Below are 22683 nucleotides of genomic sequence, written 5' to 3' on the forward strand. Positions count from 1 at the left end.
TCAAATAGCTCCACTATACCCAATCAAAGGAGCTTTCCACATCTCATACCAATAAATAAATGTTTCAGCTTGTTATTTATATCTTAAAAATCTCTAAACTCCCTCAAACCTGCAAATTATACATGTAGTCAGTCTATATATTCATACTTTCCTGCCACTGTTAATCTCGTCATCTCTCTATCCTCCCCTCTCTGCTTGGTTGTTACACATATTGTATCTTGCCTTAACATAGGTGATAAGCTTTTGTGCATTCTGTTCCAGGAAGGTACTTAAGCATGCGCTTAAAGTTAGGCATCTGTGTAAGTAACTTTCAAAATTGGGGCCTAAGAAAGAAGTCTAATCATCCAGTGTAGAAGATCCAACCAAGCTCTAAGGCAGTGGTTCTCAAACTTTTTTTTCTTCTTCACAGATCACTTGAAAATTGCTGAAGATCTCGGCAGACCACTTAATGATCTTTCCAAATGTTGTTTGTACTGTTAGCTAACTATTGTAAAGCACTTTGGATAAAAGCACTATATAAAAAACCCTTAATAATAATGAAAGGTTTTTTGTTCTACAAATAAAAGCACAGAACTCATATTTTAATAGCATTAGTCTTACTTTTCTAATGTGATGGATGTGCCCTCTCTCCCCCGCTGCGGCAGCCCCCGAGCTGGGGCTGGGAAGGAGGGCTGTCTCTCCCTGCAGCCCTAGAGCTGGGGAAAGTCGCCTCTTTCTCTGGCTGCTGCAGCTCTGCATGTCCCAAATTCCCCCCACCCCCTCTTCTTACCCCACTGCCCCCTCCCACCTACTCCTTATTCTGCCCCACCACCAGGCCACCTTCTTACCTTACATGTGCATCTTCTCCAGGGTCCAGGCACCTAATTAGTGGAGCCACATCTGCACGGCTACACTAATTAGGTGGGTGGCCCTTCATTCTCTTGTGTGCGGCCACCCAGGCGCGCACCTTAGAGGGAAGTATGCATGGACCACCTAAATGGAGCTTGCGGACAACAGAACCTCTGCTCTAAGATACTTTCAAGAAACTATGACTAAGAACTAGGTTAAGTTTCCAGGTCGAGAGGTGAGCCACAGTTTTTACATCCTTGTCTATATGCTTTATATACTTGTAAGCCATTTAATTTTAAAATATTTCCAGTTTAAAAAGAATGTACTGTACTAAGGACTTTTTAAAAATCACATGCATTTGGATTATTTCTAATTTATTTGATGATGTGAATTATTTTTTTATCTTACATCTTTTACACCATAAGCATAAGACAAAAATTAGGAACAGTTCAAATTTAAAAGCAATTAGAAAGAATGTAAATCAGTAACAAACATATGTATAATACTTTATAAACAATAATTGTAAGGATGTGTGTCTTGGTGCACTAGGTGAGTGCTATGCTCTCTGAAAGCGGTTTACAGTGTGAAAAATGCATTTTACAACAGCTTTTGCACAGTGGTGATGGGGGTGCTGCCGCACCCACTTACTTGAAGTAATAATAACAAACACCAAATACATGGGTTCCATGGTGTCCATCATCAGCACCCCCACTATAAAAATTGTTCCAGTAGCCCTGCTTTAGCATATCTTTTTTCAAATGAATATGCATATGCTTTACAGTGATTGTAGTAGTGATGGGAAAGAGTAATATTAAATTGGTCTGTAACTGTTGGACTTCCAAACAAATCGCCTTTGCAGATGGCAATACATTCAGCAAATTGTGCTTCTGGAGATTAAATTAATAAGGTATTTTAAATATAAGCACTTTCTGAATGCAATAGGCTTGGTCATTTAACATGCATGAAGTCAGGCACTGTAGATTAAGGGCCTGATCCAACAGCCCTAACTCAGGAGAGTAGTTTGAGTCAATGGAACAACTTGAATGAAGACGAGATGCAGGCCTTAAAAGATACTAGCAAAATCGAGTTCCACTTTAATATCTTGTGTTTCTTTTCCTGACACTGACTTTATGGGAAATTCTATTCTGTCAAATTGAGGCCAATGGGGTTGTGTCTTACTATGAACTGCAGGACTGGGCTCTTATTGATGGGAAGGAGACAAGGGGCCATATTCTTAGGTGATGTAAATTGGCATAGTTTCATTTACTTCAATGACTCCCAGATGAGGATCTGCATGACTCTTAACAGCTTTGTATACCTTCTTACTATATGCAGTCTATTTTGCTAAAATGACCATAAAAGGTGAATAGTTGTAACTTGTATGACTCAACAGGTTTTCTGGTTTCTTAACAGTTTTAATAAATTGAACCTCTTTCATTTACCTGGCCAAACATTTATTGTGATATAAACCCTCAAATAATTTGACACAAAAATGTCAAACTTCTAAAATTTGAATTAAGATGTTGCTACCCATTCTTTATGCAAATCCAAGCTACACAGAGCATAAGAGAAGAGAGATTAAGGTATTTACCTTGCTTGTCCTATGGACCTTCTGTTTCACACAGCTAATTAGCTGGTTTACTTTCCGTGTTAGCATTATTATTCCTCAGAAAGGTAATTGGGCATTTATCAAGCTAATGACATTAGTTGAGACCTGCACTTGAGTTCTGATCCTAGATTAAACCTCACACATTCTTGGGATATCAAAGATGGTTCCATTGCTCCTCTTCCTATATTACTTTTATAAATATCCCTGCCATTTATCTGCACCATTCATTTGTTGGAAGTTTGGTGGCCAACGGAACTAATCATGTTAGTTCAATGTAAAATGTAGTGCAGATGTTCCTATTAAAACCTGATTCTTCATAAAAAAAATGATGTATGAAAGTGCAGCAAATCCACAAGATGTCTGTCTAGCTCCCATCAAGGTAAAAATGGCATTGGTTATTTTTGTTTCTGTTTATATGACTATGTTAAATACAAACAAGTTAAAGGAAGTAAAAAAGTTTTCCCCTTAAGTGCTTACCCCAGCTAAGATTTGTTTAACCCGAGGAAAGGAATTCACAGTTATAATAGCTATAATAACTGTTTCCAATTATTTCCAGTTTGTTCACACAGGATATGCGATCACAGAAACATAGTTGTGGATATTTTACTGTCCAGTGCAGCTGTTGGACTTTTAAAGGGGATTGTGACTTTAACAAATTGTTCATGATACAGTGAAAACCCTACAAAAGCTGTGACTGGCTTAGCCAGAATTCCCTCTGTGGCAGCAAGGGGAGCACATACTGAAATAGTGGCTTCATTACTTTTTTAAAAGGAGTAGCATGCACTCCCCGCACCTCTCTACCAGAAAGCTCCATTGGCAGATGATGAGAGCTAGGACAGGGTGATGGTCCCACAGCCAGCATTATTTCTGGACCTCTTTAGTGATGGTAAAGGGCCTCTGATCTCCACCTGCATAATGGCTGTCCCTCAGACCTTCCACTCATCCCTTACTGCCCTCTCTCTCCCATGGTGTGCCAGCAAGATAGTGGCCCTTAGAATATGGTACAACAAAAATACAGGCCAAAGTTTTAAAAAGTAAGTAATGATTTTGGTCACATTTGGGTGCCCAACTTTGGACATTTGTAAAGGGTTGAGAGCCTACCCTTTGAAAATCCATCTGAAAATCTTGTGCTGAGGCCACAATTGCTGATCAATTGAGCATGACGTCTTTATTCCCCTTTAGATGTTGAATAAGAGGAGATACAGTAATGGAGTCCATTCTCACTACTTCAAAGAGACAAGTCCATGAAAACCGCATGCATCTAACACATTTAAGTTGGGTTTTTTGATGGTAGGTCATCTGATACAAAGGTGATGACTTTATATATCAAAGAAGAAATAAAACAAATAAAGCTTTATTCTTTCTCAGGAATGTCTTCTTAGAATCTTGGGTATTTATCCCAAAGCTTGTTGGGTCATATTTTCTATCTTGCACCCCCTTCTTTGTCACTTAGACGAAAACTTTTTCATTGAATGAATTGCTACCTATTTGCATGAATTGTTACCTGTTTCTCCCTTTTGATTTCAGATGCTCCTGGAATATATGTTTTGTTACTCTACTTCAAAACATCAATGACCTGATAGCAAACTCTGCTCTGGTAGTATCTGAGCTTTATATAACCACATGCTACACTGTAGATTTTCAAAGAAATTAGTCTGAGTCCTGAGAAACTGAACAAAGGGATTGTTACTGTTAAGACTTCTTTTCCTAAGTCTTTATAGCACTTTACCTAAGACTAACAAGAGGATAGAAAATCTCCTTTAATCATTTCTTCGCCATGCACAGTTAGGATAATGATGTTGAATCAAAATCCCATTAATTTCTGAGGGTGAGAGTCACTTCAGCTGCATAATTCCCAGAAATTTGCAGTGGGAGTTTCTCAACACCATGTCCATGGTAGTTAGATTTGAGCAACTGTAGCCTGGCCTTTGACCTTCCCTTGCTGCCTCTTTCCAAACAGCATCTTCCACAGCTGTTCACAGACTGTCCTGCATGTGTGCTCCACTAAAATTTCTCCCCCATAGCCCTGCTGAGGTGGTGAGGAGAGGTCCTTGCATGAGCAACCTGCACTATGATAAGCACCCTGTCACTCATATTACAAACAAGTGCCCTGATATTATTTATATCACATCCTATATCCTACCAGCACAGACAGTGTTAACATGTCATGTAATACTTAATACTTCTGCAGACACACACATATACACAACATGGAACATAAATGGTTCAGATATAGTTTCCAAGCAAAGGCAGAATTTTCGTTGCTCTGATTATCTTGCAAAGGGTTTTGCTCTGAACAACATTGCATTGGCGCTCTTTACTGTGTATTGGAGTGTTATTTTATAACTGAGAAATTCATTTGGAGAGGCAATATTCTTTTGATACTATTTATCTCCTGGGAGCTGGCAGCATTTAAGAACAAATAAGATAACCAAATACTGTAATAACAAAAAGCTAATACAATATGTACAGCACAATAAGCTTAGTCATAATTAACACTATGATGACAGAATTAGGAGCAAGAGGACTTTTGAGATAATGAGGACTAAACGCACTAAGACCTTCTCGCTTAAAACAACAACCAGGACAACAAAATCCACAAAGAATTCCCTAGGGAATGTCAATTTATATAATACATCTACCTGGCCACTAGGTGCCACTGTTTACCAACAATTAGCATGGAATAATACAAAATTCTATAACAGCAGAAAGCTTGTGTCTTTAAAAAGGTTAACTCAGGAGCAATTTGAAAGTTCCAGTGAAATATCTTCATTAAGATATTTAACAGTAGTGGCCCTCAGATAAGAGTTTACAGCTGCAGCCATACATGCAATAGCATTAATGACAATGAAATTTTCACTGTCAGTCATCCATGCTTGTGGATGCACCACGATGATTTAAGACATAGGACAAAGATGTAAGCCGGCACACACCATGGAGGCTACAGCAAACATCTCCTATGGTGTGAGGTTCTTTTGTTGTTCTTCAGGTCCATTATTAGCACTCTTCTAGATTTCTGTGTCTATTTGCACCTGTCATGATAGGGCTCTTCCGAGAGTATGCTGAGCTGGAGCAACAAAAACCTCCCTCCAGCCTCAGCACCCTGTACAAGGCACTGTCACATTGCAGTCACTGCACTTGGAGCTGTACAGGACTTCTGTCTCCAAAGGAGTAGGGATAGGAGGGAGCATGTGGGTTCATGTGTTGATCCTCTTTCTCCTCTTCCCTTGCCCCTATTGCTCCCCTGAAGGGCTGTAGGATGAGGCATGACTTCCCAGTGTGCAGGGGAGTTCCAGAAGGAAGTGGAGTAGCTCCAGACTGCTGAAATGGTCAGTAATCTCTCTGGGCCCAAGGTGCTTGAAAGAGATCCTCTTTTTTTTCCATTCCCCTACTGCCTGTTCATCACAGAGCATGGCTCCTGCCATGCCCCAGACTTCCTTTCTGGGAAGCTAAACTGCTACAAGGTACAGTTCTCAATACCAAGTTATCAATATCACATGTGCTGCCAACATAGGTATGATAATATAACACATCACTCACCCTATCTATTATTTTTCAGATGATCCCCATCACCTTGCTGTCTGAGATGTATCTCAACTCACTTAAATGGAGTCACACAAATGGTGAATTGTGCACATTATGTGTCATGGCATGTCTAACATGGGCAAGACCCCATATATTACACAGTAGGGTATCCTGGATTCTGCAGAACTTGCTGTGGTTGAGGGGAAATTCTACAACTTAATTACATTGAAAAATGGAAGCCTGCAATGAATTGTGAAAATGAATACTGCTATCAGGGCATTTGTCTTTGTCTTTGGTTTCCTTTTAGATTTGAAAAGATGTTTGTATTGACTCCAAATAACTGCTTTGTAGGGGTAGTCTAGCCTCCTAACATTAAATGTATTTTCAGGAAATGCTCCTAGCACATGTTCACTTTGTCTGTCATAGTTTACGTCAAATGCTTAGCCTTCTTTGAAAATTATATTGGGTGCTTTTGAATATGAAAATGTCTGAAAAATCATTTAAAATGAATCTAAAGGCTACATTTTTGTACGTTAATTACTATTATTATTGCACGAAGTCAAGCTTGTGTTAGACAGGTGGTTATTTTGAATTTACCAAACTGACAATAAATTTACAACAGAGCCAGTGACCCATCTAAGGAAGGCATTTAGAATCCAACACTTTCTTGAGTTTGTATTGAATTATAGACATTTTAAACACACTGTGTCATTTTAGGATTTAGTGTGCTTGAAGCCCTCAATCCACTTATCACAGCAGATATCCTCACCCAACAGTATTGCTAAGTGTTATGTTTTCACTTCTTTGCGAAAAAAATAGCTTCCAAATCCCTGCTGTGCTAAACCTAAAATTGCTCTGAGATGGTTCTTCTATACTGCCTTTAACTAAGGGATAAATTAAGAGCAAAATATTCAGCCTGTCTGGGTAGCCACTTATGCTATCAAACTAGTTATTAGTCATTAGATACCCTTACCTGCTTTGTAATCCTCAAAAAGTTTCTTTGCCCAAACCAATTACAGAGCAAAATACTGCTCAGAATAATGACTCTCTAATCTGTATTCAGTATTCCTGAATAGCAACTCCTTCCCCATGGAAACACAGGAAATACACCCCCCCCCCCACTTTTAGCAAAGAAAAGTCACTTTATAAAATGACTTTTTCTACCCTACTAATCAGGTCTCAAAATACAGAGAGCCCAAACTCAATGGGACTACTCATGTGACTGTATGCTACATAGCTTGAGTAAGGGCTGCAGAAATACGAGTTAGCACCAAACAGCACCTCTTTGATGACTCTCTGGAAGTACTAAGTCAAACCTGCAATACCAGACTGGAGATGCAAACCTCGTGTTTATATTGATCGTGAGGTGAGGACACCTTGAATCTTCCTGGCAAAATGAGATAACATGCTTATTCGCCATGGGATTGGGTGGCCAATCTGAACTGACAGCAGCCTGTGAAGGTAGAAAAACAGGTATCATAGTAGAGGTTAGCTGGTGATGGAGGATGGGAAAATTTTGCAAAAATCATTACAGGAATAAAGAGATTAACATGATTCTAGCCCTGACACTGATTTTCTCTGCTCTTGGGCAAATCACTTAAGGCCCCTATGCCTCAGTATCTCCATCTGTAAAATAAACAGTAAATATGTCTGTAAGACCCTGTAAGGATTCATTGTTGCATGGCAGTAATGTGCTTTGAAGAACAAAAGTATACATAAAAGGTTCATTAGCGTTATGAAGTGATTACTTGGGCTGTACTATGGGTTGGAACTTAGCCAGTTGTGTCACACAAAGCCTTGTTCCCTAGCAGTAATGGTGACAATATTCCCTAAGTGACATTCACTTTAACTTAGGTTAACATTCTTCATATTCATAAAAAGAAAAGGAGGACATGTGGCACCTTAGAGACTAACCAATTTATTTGAGCATAATGCTCAAATAAATTGGTTAGTCTCTAAGGTGCCACAAGTCCTCCTTTTCTTTTTGCGAATACAGACTAACACGGCTGCTACTCTGAAACCTGTTCATATTCATACTATCTGTCTCACAAAAGTCATACAATAAAAAGCATTAATCACACCTACCCTTACATACCTCTCTTTCTCTCTGCGTATCTCCTTTGGGCCTACTTCTTACATTCCAACCTCCTGAGCAACTTCAGGCACCTTTATTTATTTTGAGGTTGGGAGGAAAGGGAAAAAACTTGCCAGTGAAAAATTTCCTATTTTCTCCCCCAATTTGGAATTTCCACCTGCAGATAAATAAACAATATTAACATTATATTCTTCAGAGGTTCACAATGGATGATACCCAGTTCTGGACCAATGACTGGGTTTGAAATCTCATCATGTATCAAGGCTAGAAATAGGAACTTTATTCTATGAAACAGCCAGAAATCCAAGGAGGAGTGAAGTTCTGGAACAGCCTTCCAAGGAAACAGTGGTGGCGAAAGTCATATCTGGCTTCAAGACTAAGCTTGATAAGTTTATGGAGGAGATGATATGATGGGATAGCCTAATTTTGACAATTAATTGATCTTTGACTATTAGCAGTAGATACGCCCAATGGCCTGTGATGGGATGTTAGATAGGGTGGGAATTCTTTCCTGGATGTCTGGCTAGTGAGTCTTGTCCACATGCTCAGGGTTTAGCTGATCACCATATTTGGGGTGGGGAAGGAATTTTTTCTCCAGGGCAGATTGGAAGAGGCCCTGGAGGTTTCTCGCCTTCCTCTGCAGTGTGGGGCACGGGTCATTTGCTGGAGGATTCTCCGCACCTTGAAGTCTTTAAACTACGATTTGAGGACTTCAGTAGCTCAGACATAAGTTAGGGGTTTGTTACAGGAGTGGGTGGGTGAGATTCTGTGGCCTGCGTTGTGCAGGAGGTCAGACTAGATGATCATAATGGTCCCTTCTGACCTTAAAATCTATGATCTATGATATATAATAGAATAAGGCATTTGATTCTAGTTTATGAAATACAAAAATTACAATAATAGTCTTTGCTGAAAAGCTACTTAGATGCATGTATTCATGTCACAAATAGAGAAGTATAAATAACAGGCCCAACAAAATTATTAAAAACACTCAACCTATTTCTCCACTCTCTATATTGGCTTTACACTGAAGTAAGTGCACTGATTTCAGTGGAATTGCAAGGGTGTAAAACTGGTGGCACACAATGGAGGATCATATTCTAAAACTTTTCTAGGATTGTGTTTTTGTAAAGTTTTTGATAGTCAGACAAGGTGGGTGAGGTAATATATAAACTAACCGCTTTCATGTTCTCTCCACAGGTACCGTTTCGGAGAGTGGACCAGATGATATGTCCTGGGGGAGAAAGCAGAAGGAGACTCCGCTGGTTGGAAGGCATGAGATGCGCTGTCCTGAGATGGGGGGTTCCACGACCACCACTCCCAAGAGAAGGAGGCGGGTGGTGGTGATCGGGGACTCTCTACTCCAGGGGACTGAGTCATCTATCTGCCGCCCTGACCGGGAAAACCGAGAAGTCTGCTGCTTGCCGGGGGCTAAGATTCGCGATGTGATGGAGAGACTGCAGAGACTCATCAAGCCCTCGGATCGCTACCCCTTCCTGCTTCTCCACGTGGGCACCAATGATACTGCCAAGAATGACCTTGAGCGGATCACTGTGGACTACGTGGCTCTGGGAAGAAGGATAAAGGAGTTTGAGGCGCAGGTGGTGTTCTCGTACATCCTCCCCATGGAAGGAAAAGGCCTGGGTAGGGACCGTCTAATAGTGGAAGTCAACAAATGGCTACGCAGGTGGTGTCGGAGAGAAGGCTTTGGATTCTTTGACCATGGGATGGTGTTCCATGAAGGAGGAGTGCTGGGCAGAGACGGGCTCCACCTTACGAAGAGAGGGAAGAGCATCTTTGCAAGCAGGCTGGCTAACCTAGTGAGGAGGGCTTTAAACTAGGTTCACCGGGGGAAGGAGACCAAAGCCCTGAGGTAAGTGGGAAAGCGGGATACCGGGACGAAGGACAGGCAGGAATGTCTGTGAGGGGAGGGCTCCTGCCTTATACTGAGAATGAGGGGTGATCAGCAGGTTATCTCAAGTGCTTATATACGAATGCACAAAGCCTTGGAAACAAGCAGGGAGAACTGGAGGTCCTGGTGATGTCAAGGAATTATGACGTGATTGGAATAACAGAGACTTGGTGGGATAACTCACATGACTGGAGTACTGTCATGGATGGTTATAAACTGTTCAGGAAGGACAGGCAGGGCAGAAAAGGTGGGGGAGTAGCACTGTATGTAAGGGAGCAGTATGACTGCTCAGAGCTCCGGTACGATACTGCAGAAAAACCTGAGTGTCTCTGGATTAAGTTTATAAGTGTGAGCAACAGGAGTGATGTAGTGGTGGGAGTCTGCTATAGACCACCGGACCAGGGGGATGAGGTGGATGAGGCTTTCTTCCGGCAGCTCGCGGAAGCTACTAGATCGCATGCCCTGGTTCTCATGGGTGACTTTAATTTTCCTGATATCTGCTGGGAGAGCAGTACAGCGGTGCATAGACAATCCAGGAAGTTTTTGGAAAGTGTAGGGGACAATTTCCTGGTGCAAGTGCTAGAGGAGCCAACTAGGGGGGGAGCTTTTCTTGACCTGCTGCTCACAAACCGGGAAGAATTAGTAGGGGAAGCAAAAGTGGATGGGAATCTGGGAGACAGTGACCATGAGTTGGTTGAGTTCAGGATCCTGACACAGGGAAGAAAGGTAAGCAGCAGGATACGGACCCTGGACTTCAGGAAAGCAGACTTCGACTCCCTCAGGGAACGGATGGGTAGGATCCCCTGGGGGACTGACATGAAGGGGAAAGGAGTCCAGGAGAGCTGGCTGTATTTCAAGGAATCCCTGTTGAGGTTACAGGGACAAACCATCCCAATGTGTCGAAAGAATAGTAAGTATGGCAGGCGACCAGCTTGGCTTAACGGTGAAATCCTAGCAGATCTTAAGCATAAAAAAGAAGCTTACAAGAAGTGGAAGGTTGGACATATGACCAGGGAAGAGTATAAAAATATTGCTTGGGCATGTAGGAAAGAAATTAGGAGGGCCAAATCGCACCTGGAGCTGCAGCTAGCGAGAGATGTTAAGAGTAACAAGAAGGGTTTCTTCAGGTATGTTAGCAACAAGAAGAAAGCCAAGGAAAGTGTGGGCCCCTTAATGAATGAGGGAGGCAACCTAGTGACGGAGGATGTGGAAAAAGCTAATGTACTCAATGCTTTTTTTGCCTCTGTCTTCACGAACAAGGTCAGCTCCCAGACTGCTGTGCTGGGCATCACAACATGGGGAATAGATGGCCAGCCCTCTGTGGCGAAAGAGGTGGTTAGGGACTATTTAGAAAAACTGGACGTGCACAAGTCCATGGGGCCGGATGAGTTGCATCTGAAAGTGCTAAAGGAACTGGCGGCTGTGATTGCAGAGCCATTGGCCATTATCTTTGAAAACTCGTGGTGAATGGGGGAAGTCCTGGATGACTGGAAAAAGGCTAATGTAGTGCCAATCTTTAAAAAAGGGAAGAAGGAGGATCCTGGGAACTACAGGCCAGTAAGCCTCACTTCAGTCCCCGGAAAAATCATGGAGGAGGTCCTCAAAGAATCAATCCTGAAGCACTTACATGAGAGGAAAGTGATCAGGAACAGTCAGCATGGATTCACCAAGGGAAGGTCATGCCTGACTAATCTAATCGCCTTCTATAATGAGATTACTGGTTCTGTGAATGAAGGGAAAGCAGTGGATGTATTGTATCTTGACTTTAGCAAAGCTTTTGACACGGTCTCCCACAGTATTCTTGTCAGCAAGTTAAGGAAGTATGGGCTGGATGAATGCACTATAAGGTGGGTAGAAAGTTGGCTAGCTTGTCGGGCTCAACGGGTAGTGATCAATGTCTCCATGTCTAGTTTGCAGCCGGTGTCAAGTGGAGTGCCCCAGGGGTCGGTCCTGGGGCCGGTTTTGTTCAATATCTTCATAAATGACCTGGAGGATGGTGTGGATTGCACTCTCAGCAAATTTGCGGATGATACTAAACTGGGAGGAGTGGTAGATACGCTGGAGGGCAGGGATAGGATACAGAGGGACCTAGACAAATTGGAGGATTGGGCCAAAAGAAATCTGATGAGGTTCAATAAGGATAAGTGCAGGGTCCTGCACTTAGGATGGAACAATGCCATGCACCACTACAGACTAGGGACCGAATGGCTAGGCAGCAGTTCTGTAGAAAAGGACCTAGGGGTGACAGTGGACGAAAAGTTGGATATGAGCCAGCAGTGTGTCCTTGTTGCCAAGAAGGCCAATGGCATTTTGGGATGTATAAGTAGGGGCATAGCGAGCAGATCGAGGGACGTGATCGTCCCCCTCTATTCGACATTGGTGAGGCCTCATCTGGAGTACTGTGTGCAATTTTGGGCCCCACACTACAAGAAGGATGTGGATAAATTGGAGAGAGTCCAGCGAAGGGCAACAAAAATGATTAGGGGTCTGGAACACATGAGTTATGAGGAGAGGCTGAGGGAACTGGGATTGTTTAGTCTGCAGAAGAGAAGAATGAGGGGGGATTTGATAGCTGCTTTCAACTACCTGAGAGGTAGTTCCGGAGAGGATGGTTCTAGACTATTCTCAGTGGTGGAAGAGGACAGGACAAGGAGTAATGGTCTCAAGTTGCAGTGGGGGAGGTTTAGGTTGGATATTAGGAAAAACTTTTTCACTAGGAGGGTGGTGAAACACTGGAATGTGTTGCCTAGGGAGGTGGTGGAATCTCCTTCCTTAGAAGTTTTTAAGGTCAGGCTTGACAAAGCCCTGGCTGGGATGATTTAATTGGGTATGGGTCCTGCTTCTGAGCAGGGGGTTGGACTAGATGACCTCCTGAGGTCCCTTCCAACCCTGATATTCTATGATTCTATGATTTATTGGACCAAGTTCTGTAAGTGGAAGGGACAAGTTTTCAACCTTTACAGATCTCTTCTTCAGGTCAGTGAAATTCTAAAGCTTGTCTCTTCCACCAACAAATGTTGGTCCAATAACATATATTCATAGAATCATAGAATATCACAGTTGGAAGGGACTTCAGGAGGTCATCTAATCCAACCTCCTGCTGAAAGCAGGACCAATCCCCAACTAAATCATCCCAGCCAGGGCTCTGTCAAGCCTGACCTTAAAAACCCCTAAGGAAGGTTCCAGTGTTTCACCACCTCCCAGTGAAAATGTTTTTCCTAATATCCAACCTAAACCTCCCCCACTGCAACTTCAGACCATTACCCCTTGTTCTGTCATCTGCTACCACTGAGAACAGTCTAGATCCATATTCTTTGGAACCCCCCTTCAGATAATTGAAAGCAGCTATCAAATCCCACCTTATTCTTCTCTTCTGCAGACTAAATAAGCCCACTTCCCTCAGCTACTCCTCATAAGTCATGTGCTCCAGCCCCCTAGTAATTTTTGTTGTGCTCCGCTGGACTGTTTCCAAATTTTCTACATCCTTCTTCTGGCGTGGGGTCCCAAACTGGACACAGTACTCCAGATGAGACCTCACCAATGCTGAATAGAGGGGAATGATCACATCCCTTGATCTGCTGGCAATGCCCCTACTTATACAGTCCAAAATGCCGTTAGCCTTCTTGGCAACAAGGGCACACTGTTGACTCTATACAGCTTCTCATCCACTGTAACCCCTAGTCCTTTTCTGCAGAACTGCTGCCTAGCCACTTGGTCCCTAGTCTGTAGCAGTGCATGGGATTCTTCTGTCCTAAGTGCAGGACTCTGCACTTGTCCTTGTTGAACCTCATCAGATTTCTTTTGGCCCAATCTCTAATTTGTCTAGGGCTCTCTGTATCCTATCCCTACCCTCCAGCATATCTACCACTCCTCCCAGTTTAGTGTCATCTGCAAACTTGCTGACAGTGCAGTCCACGCCATCCTCCATATCATTAATGAAGATATTGAACAAAACTGGCCCCAGAACCGACCCTTGGGGCATTCCTCTTGATACTGGCTGTCAAATAGACATGGAGCCACTGATTACTACCCATTGAGCCTGATGAGCTAGCCAGCTTTCTATCCACCTTAAAGTCCTCTAATCCAGCCCATACTTCTTTAATTTGCTGGCAAGAATACTGTGGGAGACCGTATCAAAAGCTTTGTTAAAGTCAAGGAATGACACATCCATAGCTTTCCCCTCATCCACAGAGGCAGTTATCTCATCATAGAAGTCAATTAGATTAGTCAGGCATGACTTGCCCTTGGTGAATCCATGCTGACTGTTCCTGATCACTTTCCTCGCCTCTAAGTGCTTCAGGATTGATTCCTTGAGGACCTGCTCCATGATTTTTCCAGGGACTGAGGTGAGGCTGACTGACCTGTAGTTCCCCGGGTCCTCGTTCTTCCCTTTTTTAAAGATGGGCACTACATTAGCCTTTCTCCAGTTGTCCAGGACCTCCCCCAATCACCATGAGTTTTCAAAGATAATGGCCAGTGGCTCTGCATTCACATCTGTCAACTCCTTTAGCACCCTCGGATGCAGTGCATCTGTCCCCGTGTACTTGTGCTTGTCCAGCTTTTCTAAATAATCGCGAACCACTTTTTTCTCCACAGAGGGCTGGGCACCTCCTCCCCATACTGAGCTGCCCAGTGCAGTAGTCTCGGAGCTGACTTTGTTCGTGAAGACAGAGGCAAAAAAAGCATTGAGTACATTAGCTTTTTCCACATCCTCTGTCACTAGGTTGCCTCCCCTATTGAGTAAGGGGCCCACACTTTCCTTGATCATCTTCTTGTTGCTAACATACCTTTAAAAACCCTTCTTGTTACTCTTAACATCCCTTGCTAGTTGCAACTCCAATTGTGATTTGGCCTTCCTGATTTCACTCCTGCATGCCTGAGCAATATTTTTATACTCCTCTCTGGTCATTTGTCCAATCTTCCACTTCTTGTAAGCTTCTTTTTTGTGTTTAAGATCAGCAAGGATTTAACTGTTAAACCAAGCTGGTTGCCTACCATATTTACTATTCTTTCTTCACATCGGGATGGTTTGTTCCTGCAATCTCAATAAGGATTCTTTAAAATACAGCCAGCTCAACTGGACTCCTTTCCCCCTAGTGTTATTCTCCCAGTTCCCTGAGGGAATCAAAGTCTGCTTTTCTGAAGTCTAGGGTCTGTATTCTGCTGCTCTCCTTTCTTCCTTTTGTCACTGTTACCTCACTCACCTTCTCCCTCTCTCATATCCTGAGACCAACGCAGCTACAACAGTGGAAAATATTTTGCCTACATAGTGTGACTGGTTTGGGCCCTTTGGGGTGTCACCTGGTGTGCTGAGATGCCACTGAGACAGCCTGTTCTGCCAGCCTGCATCCCCTTTACCTGGCTTTGCTGGCTTAGGCTCACAAGCCTCTTCCAGCCAAGCACACAGGCAGGGCCACACTCAGCTGCACAGAGAGACAGAGATCCTCTCTGGAAAGATTCAGCCTTAGGGCTTTTCCCCAACACTCTGGTGCCCACTCCCGTTAAGGGGTATAAATCCAAAGGTTTTATGAAATTTGCCCTCTCCCTCAATGTGGAGGAAGATATGCACAACTTCTTCCCCGCCACCCCGTTAGAAATGACATAAACTGGGTTATATTGTAATCAAGCAATAAGTGTATTAACTACAAAAGTTGAATTTTAAGTGAATATAAGAGAAAACAGAACAAAACAGATTACTGAACAAATAAAATAAAGTATGCAAGCTAAGCTCAATATACTTAAGAAACAGGTTACAAAATGTAATTTCTTACCCTAAAAGTTATTTTAGGCAAGTTGCAAAGTTTCTGTGGTTCAGCATTCCAGTTATATTCCTTTTCAGACTGCACCCTTGCCTCAGTCTGGACTCCTCCCCCTGTCCCCCCCCTTCCTTTCAGGTGACTTTAGCAGTCTTTCTTCTTGGGCAGACAGGCAATGGAGAGGAGGAGTCATGTTTGCCTTCCTCCCCACACTTAAATCAGATTTACATAAGGCGGGAATCCTTTGTTTCCCAAACTTGACTGCCCCCCCCCCCAAATCCCTTCCAGTGGAAAGTTACAAGAAGTCCCAGTTAATGTTTAGTATCAGGTGACAAGACCACCACCTGACCTAGTAGTGTCACAGTTACATCACCGGATGCCTCCCAGGAGGGAGAGAGAGAAGTATCTTCCTGGTTTTGTTTTTCCTTCCTGATGGCTCATCAAATTTGATGGCCTGTCATCTGATGGGCATCTTTCCAATACATAGCTCCCATGTTACATAGTCCATATGTCTAACTTAGATACAGAAACAATTCATGCATACAAATTGGATAATCGCATTCAGTAAATCATAACCTTTTCAATGATACCTTACAAGACCCATCTTGCATAAAGTATATCTCAGTTATGTCATATTCATATCATAAGCATATTTCCATAAAGAATATGGAGTGAAACATCACACATAGAAATCCTCATAGGACACTGTGGTATAGAAGCCACCCATTTGGAATGATTTGAATATCTTATTCAAGGTTATGTCCCTGGTGAGGAATGCACCCAAACTACACATATGTTGATAAAACCTTTATTTAGAGCAGCGTGGTTCCCTGGATAGGTATTTGGACTGGGAGTCAAAAGACCTGCTTCTACTCATGGCTCTGCCATTGATTTGCTGCATGACCTTGAGCAAGTTATCTCACCTTTTTTGCTTCTGTTTCCTCTTCCACGCTTGTCTAGTTAAGTTGTAAGCTTTTCAGTGCAGGGACTGTCTCTTACTATTTGTATGTATAGTACCTAGCACACGGAGGCCCTGATGTTGATGGGATGGTTGAAGCATCTATGTACTACTGAAATACAAATAATATAATAGTAATAGTATACCTTGTCACACTTTTATCATACTACTCTCTTTCTATATGTATAATATGATAATTTCTTCCTTTATGCTTACTTTATTTCTAAAAGCTCATCTCTTCCTTTATTAAAATGAAATACATAAATTATCACTGGGCGAAAATGTGACCACTACAACCTTTATGTGAGTGGGTCTTTGTCCAGCTGTCAGGAAGAAAAGGGGTGTTACCCCTTTAAGAGCTACCTTACAGCAGGTGGGGAGAAGGGGGAAAGTTTACAGGGATGATCAGGAAGCAATCAGGGTCAGATCAGAACAAGGACAGTGCATTGCCCTTTCTTCTGACTGAATAAGTGGGGAGGTATTGACACCCAACAAAGCCATGCAGAGGCCCTGTTTACCAGGATCCGGCTGGCAGCACCCATGAACTTAGCAAAAGGATCAGGTTTCCTTTTGACCCATTGTGGGCATGATGCTAATTGCCTCTTCCTTGGGGGCCTGGGAAGGAATTTCCCCCTTACTATCAGATTGGCCAGAGCAAGGGTTTTTACCTGGTCTGGAACACGGTGGAAGTTGTAGGGGGGTAGGTAATAATGTTGCAATTTTATAAATGAAGTTTGTGGTGGATGTCCAGGTCAGATACTTGGAATGGAGGTGACATGGTTATAGGATAAAATGGATTAGGAAAAGATTTGAAGGAAAGCATCCCTTAAGAGCACTGACTACAGGGAGTCTGGGGCTCTTCTGTCTCATCAGCAAGGAGCTGACCTTCCTCCTTTCCCTGTCTCTCTTTCATGGAGCTGAAAAAGGGGACTGGGATTTCTATGACTGAAACCATTGGGAGCCAACCCCCTCTTTCCTACACTGTACAGTTTGTTGCTGGATACTCCCAGATATGATAGATGAATAAAGCTGTGTGAATAAACCACATCCATGGCCTCCTGTCTTTCTTCCAGCATGCATGGATAAGGAGCTTCTAGTACCAGGGACATGCAAAGTCACAGTGACATTTATAAATATATTTTACCTTTCAAAAAATAATATCTTACAGGGGGCCCCCATGGCGACTGCCATGTTGCTGTGTGCTGCATTATCAGATTTATGTCATTCTGATGAGATAGTCCACTTGGAGAAGCCACTGAGCAAGGAATGACAATAGTTTAAAGGAAGCAGCTATTTAAAGTTATTGGTGTAAGGATAATTAGAGACTGGTAGGTATCCAGTGTCATTAAGGGAAGGTTGCCATAGGGCAGATGTAAGAACTGACTGTTTCCCTTAATGCTAAAAAATGTATATCTGTCTTCTTTCAAACTGTTCTTATTTTAGCTCACATCTGCCCCATATGCCTTGAGAATCAGCTATTGGGCCTGAGAAGTGCTACTGGGCTTGGTTTTTCTTTAAAGCACACACCATGTAGTGTATATGTCAGATGGGGGCAAAATGTCTCTTTCACATTCTCATTAACAGCGTTTTCATCCTTAGTCTATGCATTTGAGAGATAAATGCTCCATTTTTGCTGCTTACCTAAAGGAAACACAATGGTATTTAACGGGAAAAAAGCCACAGGAGATAGTGTTTGTAGGCAACCCATTTAATGTAATGTTTTAATATTTAAATTAAAAAAAACACACTTCTCAATGTAATCCCTGTGGCGTCACCCTTAAAATCCCAGTCATCTGCCGAGCCTGCTTCAGTGTGAAGGCTTTTACTTTTTCTTTCTGGGTGCACTAGTAACCAAAAGTGGAAGTGGGTTGGAATTTGATTATTGTATAGTTCCTTTGCCATTTTCAGAAGACAGGCAGGGCTGATCAGGCATATTTTTACAAGCTGTGTGAAAGTCAGCTCAGGGATGCTGGCTTCTTTATTCTTCCTCCTCCTCTCTCACCTTACCCAAGGGCTCTTCCATGATCCATGAAGCTCCCCAGCTCTCATCCCTTTCATCTTCTTCCTGTTTTAAAGAAAAACTCATGTCATTGCTTTTACTCTCAGACCCAGAACTTTGGCCTTTGAGAGAAGTACCGTGGGCAAAGGGGTGTCACACTGTTCACCCATCCCGGGCAATAATGTAGGACTATACTTCATATACTGTATTCATGGCCAGTGCATTTTAATTTGTCAAGGGTTTTACATTCACCACTGAAAAGGCATCATTCTTATCTATTTTACACTGTGGAGTGAAGTGACTACTTCCAAAATATTCATTTTGATTTTATAGACGTTCTTATTCTGCGCCCATCACCCTAGTATCTGAGAGCCTTCCAGGAGTGCGATAAGCAACAACAAACCTTGCCAGGTGCAATTCTTCCCATCTTTCCCCAGGGGAAAAACTCCATCTGAACTTTTGGTAATGTTTTGTTTTCTGTTTGTTGATGTCTGTGGTGCTATACGTCTCTTATTTAAAACAGGTTGAAGAAGTGTGTCTTGTACTTAGAAGAGAAAGTGCTGAGGTGTGTGGTGGTTTTTAGATCCTGCATGAGTTCATTCCACAGACTTGGGCTGTCTTCTAAGAAATCTCTGCCTCCTGCATGAGCAATCTTTGCTGTTAGAGTAGATAGTTCTTCTGTGCCTGAAGAGCAGAGTTATTGATGCAATTTTATCTCAGAGCTGTAGGGATATCAGTAATTTACTGAAATTTGAACCCATGATATGTTACTAGTTCTCCTGGTGGATGCATGGAAATGCTGAATAAGAGTGAATTGATCTTTGTGAAAATCTGCAAGTGATGTTCTTTCTGATAGAGGTACAATTTTCCCACCACCACCCTTTGGTTACATCTTGTCAGGAAGGACTCAGACCCATTTCAGTACATACTCTGAGACCCCTACCATTTCCTTCAGATGGGGTAGCCGTTTCACAAGGATGCAGAGAGGTCCAGGAGGATGAGAACAGATGTCTGCCTTCCATCCATTGGAGAGATCATACATCAGCAGAGATCATACATCAGTGACAGGTTTCAGAGTAGCAGCCATATTAGTCTGTACCCGCAAAAAGAACACGTAAGTATAGCAGTCAGTAGGTTTCCGGTATAGGGTGGTGTTTATGGGACCATCACTTATTAGCACAGTAGTGTCCAGGAAATGAACTGCTTGTGTGGATTGGTCTAGGCTGAGGTTGATGGTGGGATGGAAATTGTTGAAATCATGGTGGAATTCCTCAAGGGCTTCTTTTTCATGGGTCCAGATGATGAAGATGTCATTAGTGTAGCACAAGTAGAGTAGGGGCATTAGTGTTATACCAATAAAATAAAAACCAGCAGGATCTTATTAAAGGGATAAGACAAAATGTCACATTTATTGTGAATACAAAAAGAATCATAGTAGGCAGTCAGTTATAGCTATAACATTTCATTCAGTTACACATTCATTCACACGTTCGTTCATACACACACAAGTTCTGCAGTTGCTGTATAGTTACCAGTCTTGAACGTAGCTTGAGTTCGTGGCTTGGGTTCATAGCTTGTGGTGGCTAACTGGCCAGGAAAGCCGGACACAAGGAAGAGCTGGGTCTCTGTTGGGCATGCACCGATGCCCTTCCATGTTGGCAGCAGAATGTTACCTTTCAAAGACTTCCATCTCAACCAACCTTTTTGTAGGCTTTAGTTTGAATCCAGAGTCTATAGGTCTTGCTGTGTCACGCTGCCTCTGGGTTTGGTGTGGTTGATCACCTGTCAGTTGCAGACATGGCTTTCAGCCTAGGAGCTGGCTTTAATGTTTCTTCAATTGTACTTTTGTTCTTTTCTTTTGAGTGTGGAGTTCTTTTACTTTGTCAGGGCTGTTGTCTGCATCTTCAGCCATTGGGTGTTTACACTTTATTTCATCAGGATAGGCTGCGGCTGGAGGTTGATTCTATCATCCATACATACCTCATTCACACATCTAAACCAAACTAACAAGATTACAGCAGGGTTTTACAAAAATGAAGGTTGCAGCAAGCTTTTACAAAATGAAGTGAGCATTTTAAAATGGAGTTTGAGTTACAATATGGACAATGTTAGGATATAGATATTCAGGCCTGTCTGCAAAGGCCTGTACTTTAAGAATTTAGGTGTATTCTTATCACTTGGCAAGTTCTAGAGGTATAAAAGAAAGAATCAGAATCACTGTCTGCCAGTGTAAGGGCCTTCTCTTACTGTGACAGTCTGAGGCCCTGTTCTTAGGCTAAGGCCTTTGGCTAAGCAGCAGAGGCAGCCATAAGCTAGGAAGCGACCAGTCACCTCCTCACATTCCAAACTAGTCACATTGAAATAAGGTGCTATTGGGCTGTTAGGCACTATCAGCACAGGATTGTATTCCTATCACCTCCAGAGAAAGGGAAGTGCCTAGAAAATGTAAAAGGAAAACTTAGTTTGATAGCATCCTGTCTGGCAAGAACTCACTTATCAATAGCTGGGATGTGAAATCCTCACTTCTGTATTGTTTTGTCATTATAGTTCCCACTTTGCTATTGTTTGTCTGTATAATCTCTGTCTGGTTCTGTGATTGTTCCTGTCTACTGTATAATTAATTTTGCTGGGTGTAAACGAATTAAGGTGGTGGGATATAATTGGTTACATAATCATGTTACAATATGTTAGGATTGGTTAGTTAAATTTCAGGAAAATGATTGGTTAAGGGATAGCTAAGCAGAACTCAAGTTTTACTATATAATCTGTAGTCAATGAGGAAGGGAGTGGGTGTGGGTGGGAGGGGGAGGGAGATGGGAACAGGGAATGGGGGTAAGAAAATTGGAATCTTGTTTTGCTAAAGGGGGAAATGGGAACTGGGAATGGGAGTAAGGAAGTTGGAATCATGTTTGGCTAAGGATAGGAATGGGAACAGGGACACAGGTGTAAGGCTCTATGGTGTCAGAGCTGGGAAGGAGGATACTAAGGAAGGAAACTGGAATCATGCTTGCTGGAAGTTCACCCCAATAAACATCAAATTGTTTGCACCTTTGGACTTCGGGTATTGTTGCTCTCTGTTCATGCAAGAAGGACCAGGGAAGTAAGTGGGTGAAGGAATAAGCCCCCTAACAGACAAGTGTAAGGAATGGCAAACAGTGAACAGAAGTTACAATATAGACAAGTATAATGAATGACAAACAGTGAGCAGAAGTTACTATGTTGAAACAGTGTAAGTTTCCGCGATTTCAGCCACTGGATTGAAAGTGAAACTCAATTAGCCAGTTATTGGGGTAACCGGTTTTATGAATGAATGCAGTTTCATTCATAAAACTTTGTTTATGAAGTTATATTAATAAAGTGAACAATTAAAAACAATTTCATTGATCAGTTCTACATTAGGGGACGAGAGCTAAGGAAGCGTTGTTCTAAATCAGCCATACAAATGTTGGCATGCGGGTACCCATAGCAGTGCCACTGACTTGAAGGTATACATTGTCCCCAAATGTGAAATAGTTGTGGGTGAGGACAAAGTCAAAGGTCAGCCACCAGGTTTGCCGTGACATTATCGGAGATACTGTTCCTGATGGCTTGTAGTCCATCTGTGTGTGGAATGTTGGTGTAGAGGGTTTCTACATCCATAGTGGCCAGGATGGTGTTTTCAGGAAGATTGCAGATGGACTGTAGTTTCCTCAGGAAGTCAGTGGTGTCTCGAAGATAGCTGAGAGTGCTGGTAGTGTAGGGACTGAGGAGAGAGTCCACATAGCCATACGATCCTGCTGTTAGGGTGCCAATGCCTGAGATGATGGGGCGTCCAGGATTTCCAAGTTTATGGATCTTGGGTAGTAAATAGAACACCTCTGGTCGGGATTCTAGGCATGTGTCTGCGTAAATCTGTTCCTGTGCTTTTCAGGAAGTTTCTTGAGCAGATGATGTAGTTTCTTTTGGTAATCCTCAGTGGGATCAGAGGATAATGGTCTGTAGAATGTGGAGTTAGTGAGCTG

This window comes from Caretta caretta, chromosome 1 (assembly GCF_965140235.1).
Source record: "Caretta caretta isolate rCarCar2 chromosome 1, rCarCar1.hap1, whole genome shotgun sequence".
NCBI classification, from domain to species: domain Eukaryota; kingdom Metazoa; phylum Chordata; order Testudines; family Cheloniidae; genus Caretta; species Caretta caretta.